Genomic DNA, 4,360 nt, shown 5'->3' with positions numbered 1-4,360 from the left:
CTGCAATAAAGCAGCCTGGCTTTATCTCTCTCTCAAATCCTTTTGCCTCAGTCCAACTCAAGTCCTCTGGGCACACATCCACAGTCTTTCCTGCTGACATATCTAATGCCCTAGTCAGTGCAATCAGCTGTACCTTTTGAGCTGAGGACCCCGAAGGGAACGGTTACTGCCTTTTAAGGTTACTATCACACCGAGTCCCTTTCTCCATGTAACTACTTCTGCCCATGAATGTCTCGCCCACGAGGTGTTATGGTTGGTCAAACAAGTCATGTCAGCTTGTAAATACTTGATTAATAATTTCTGTACAATCGTGGTTCAGCCCTCCAGCTGCCACATCATAGAGAAGGGTGGCTGGGTTTAGTCGCGCCATAATTTTCAGGGTAATATTCAAAATGTCCAATAAACTAGCCTATCCCTCTTGTCATGAGCCATAGGCCTCCCTTCTGTTGCAACAGGGAGACAATCTGATGGGGATGGGGATGGTCTAACCCATAAAGAATTTCTCAACCTCTTCCAGGCTTCAATCGGAGCTCAATGGGAGGATGCTCGCTTGGTTCTCCCTAGAGTTCTGCTAGCCCACACAAGGGAGTTTACCTGATTGTAGATCTCCTTAGGCCAATGTGAACTGGTGTCCAGAGTTTGAATCAGTAATTGCCAGCATGTTCATGAGGAACCTCCATCTGTAGACTTTTGGTTTCAGAAAGAAAGGTTATTTTGAGCATGCAACTTTGAAAGCAGGTCCCGGCCCAGTAAGCAGACAGAGCAGTTACACATATATAGGAAACAATGTGTCATTTTCTTTACCCCAATGAAGCTGTCCAGGGGTTTCAGGAAGAACTAGTCCTCAGGCCTCCCTGAGACCCTAGTCACAGTCACTGAATGGTACGATGGGGAAGTCAGAGGTGTATTCACCACTGAATACATGTGGTCCCAGTGTCCACCCAAAATCCAGTTTGTCCCCCATTGTTATTTTTAGCCAAGGCTCCTGGGGTGGGGGTGGGGAAAGTACAGATGACAGAGATTGATGCCAAATCATGCTGGACCCCCTCCCTCCCAGGCACTGTGAGCCTTCTGTAGACAATGAAGCTTATTTGACCATCTGTTGAATTGGAGGGTGGCTTCTCCTGCCAGATTCTTCCCTGAGATTTGGGTATTCGTTTTTCCAGTGTCCAGGTGTTTTGCAATAAGCACATTGCTCCTTGTTTAAGGCCCTCTTTCCTTTTGGGAGTCGTCCCTGGGGCCCCACAGGCTTACCTCTAGTGGTCTTCAGGAAAACAATATTGCCTAAGACTGCTTATGCTCTCAGCTGCTAAATACCTTGAAGGCAATGTCGACCAGCTGGGATGGATTCACACCAATTGCCCTAATTTCTGCAGTTTCTTTTTCTTTTTTTAATAGAGACTGATAAAGTTTGGTTTTTATTGTGTTCAACTAGGTGCAGAGTTGCTTTCACCACCACTGGCCTCCTGGGTAGGAATGGGCAGCAAAGATGGCTTCAAAGATGCTGCCGCCTTAGGCCTTATAAATCTTGAGCAAAGTGGGTTCACCTTCCAACATGAAGTACAAACTCTAATACACAGACTTCACAGGACAGGAGCTAGTCATGGCTGAAGGCACTTTAATCAAAGAGCAAATCTGGTGGCCACGTTTGTTTTCCTTCTGGTAACAGCAATCTAGACATCGCTGTATTGGAGAAATGGCACTGCCTGCAGCTGGGGGTCAGTAAGCTTAATGAGCGGGTGTGGGGCTGTTCAATGGTAAAACTTTTTGAGGCTGGTAGCGTAGTCAATGAGCAGCTGGTAACTGTTTTCCTTAGGCAGTCTCATAGTTCCTGACCTGGTCTACGACCTTCTGAGCACCAAACAGGCCCACAAAGCTGAAAGACCCTCCAAGACAAACCCAAAGATAGCTCCAATGTTGCCTTCAGTAGGTGTGGCCAAGATCCCTTCTTGACGGTACATGACAGTCTCATGCACAGATCTTGTCACCAGGTGGTACTGGAAGTCCTCATCAGAGGAAACATCAGCCTTAGGAGCCACCTTCAGACCTGCCAAGACGCTGTCCGTGTCAGAATTCAGATTCTTACTCTTCACTCCCTCCTCATAGATGTAAAAGCCCTTCCCAGACTTGTGATTGAGGAAGCCCTTGGTCACCATCTGCTTCAGCAGCTCTAGACTCCCACCTCCAAAGCGCTCCCCAAAGGCTTTGCCTAGATAGTCTGCTACATGTTTGGCTACATCCACACCAACTTCATCCACCAGTGTGGCTGCACCCACAGGAAAGCCAAAGCCTGTGGTCAGGGAATCCAGTTTCTTGGGCTCAACTCCTTCCTGGAGAATTCGGAGGACTTCAGACATGATGGGTACAGGACACCTGGTGGAATAGAGGCCAGGGCCATCCTTCACCACAATGATGACCTTGTCCTGCTTGAAACCAACTGTGACAGCTGAAGCAGTTGTGTCCTTAGATGTTTTGTCAGTTATGATAATCTCCAGCAGCTGCATCTTGTCCACAGGAGAGAAGTAAGTAGTGCATGCCAATCGCCTTTTCAGGTCTTTTGCTGATAGCTGCCATTTCATTGATTGGGAGAGCAGAAGTGTTACTGGCAAAGACTCAGTGATGGGGAATCACTGTTTCTACTTCCTTTAGCACTTTGTGCTTAAGATTGCTGTTGTTGTTAAGTCCCATCAAGTCGATTCCGACCCATAGCGACCCTGTGTAGGGTTTCCGAGGAGCAACTGGTGAGCTTGAACCTTGCAGTTCAAATGGCTTTGTAGTCTGGCGCATTAACCCACAGCGCCACACCAAGATTAAGGTCCTCAAAAATAGCTTCAATCACCATGTCGTCCCTTTCAAAACCCTGATAATTCAGCTGCCCAGTCAAGTTGCTGAAAATAAAGTCCCTTTAGAATGATGTTAGTGGTTTCTTCTTCACCGATATCATTCAATCTCTTGAACATTTGTTGTTGTCCTCGGCCTAGCCCAGTTAGTGTAGCATCTTTAAGCATACTTTTTAGCCCCTTATCCATGAAGACTTGGGCAATGCTGGCTCCCATCAGCCCGGCACCAAGAATAGCTAGATGCTTAACATCCTTCTCAGGAGCTCCTAATTTATTCTTTTTGCACAGGACTGGACCATGGTAAAGTCCCATCAAGGTCTTTGATTCTTTGGTCACAGCAAGCTCTCTAAATTTCTGAGATTGACAGCGGTAGCTGGCATCCTTCCCTTGCTCAATATCAGTCTTCACCACATGGATTATTTTCAGAGGTGCAGGATAAAGGCCTTTGGTCTGCTTTTGTACCGTTTCTTCCACCTTTTTGTACATCTGTAGCCTGATAAATGGAATCGTCATGGCCTATGACATCAATCTTTCCACCAATCCTTTGCTTCTCTTTGGAGAAACCTTATCAGCTAGGCCTTTGGCGAAATTAACTGCAACTTCTTCTAGGTACTCAGTTGTCCGTTCCTATGGAGGTTTTATTCCTGGTTCCAGGGGCTCCAACAATTAATTAGTCAACCAATCCCATTTTCTTTGTCTACCCAAATATTTCTACCGGACAGCATCACGTCAACAGCAGTAGGCACACCCACCATTTTGGAAAGCCTTTGTGTGCCTCCTACTCCCAGTAATATCCCCAGCAGGATTTCAGGAGCAATTAATACTGTTTTTCTATCTTTTGTTGCTATTCTGTATTGGCATGAAATGGCAAGGTCAAGTACTCCCAAGCAGGCTCCACAGATGGCAGACACAATAGGCTTTGGGGACTTTTCAGGTTTCTCAAACATTCTCTATCGTTGCTGTAATATTTGTGCTACTTCTTGAGAAGTCTTGCAGGAGGCCAACATGTTGATATCAGCACCTGCAATAAAGCAGCCTGGCTTTGATGAAACAAGAACGGCACTTCTGATTTAATCACTGGCCCAGATTTCATTCATTACGTCTATGAACTCTGACAATAACCCTTTATTTAGTGTATTTACTTTTGAATTGGGTGAGATTTCGCACAATGGCCACACCTCCTCGGACTCCGTAGTTAATGTGGGTTCTGATGAGCATAGCAAAGAACCTGGGAAAGCTGCGGCAAATATAACCAGGAAAGCGGAGTGTCCTGGAGGCAATGAAGCAGCTGAAGCTGCCAATCGACCAGGAGGCCACCATCTTGAGAAAAGGACAGAGCTAGAAAGCACTCTGCAGTTTCTTTTTAATATTGGGGGTGCTTTGGGAGATAAAAGTCATGTTAACCATTTGGACATTTGCTAAGTCCTTGAGGTCAAGGTCTGGGTACTTACAGTAAACCTGGTAGATTCATTTGAGGAATTTCAGAGGGGTCCTCAATTGGCTTCTCCTGAACTGCCTGT

General features: G+C 46.2%; 1 pseudogene; it reads right to left on the bottom strand.

The window, feature by feature from the left end:
* Nucleotides 1–1,751: 1,751 nt before the first annotated feature.
* On the bottom strand, nucleotides 1,752–4,160 carry LOC102814055 (annotated as a pseudogene).
* Between the last annotated feature and the right edge of the window lie 200 nt (nucleotides 4,161–4,360).

The sequence above is a fragment of the Chrysochloris asiatica genome, unplaced genomic scaffold, assembly GCF_000296735.1.
Source record: "Chrysochloris asiatica unplaced genomic scaffold, ChrAsi1.0 scaffold00061, whole genome shotgun sequence".
NCBI lineage: Eukaryota > Metazoa > Chordata > Mammalia > Afrosoricida > Chrysochloridae > Chrysochloris > Chrysochloris asiatica.
Note: the sequence above shows the minus strand (reverse complement) of the source record. Positions and strands in the feature narration are given on the sequence as shown.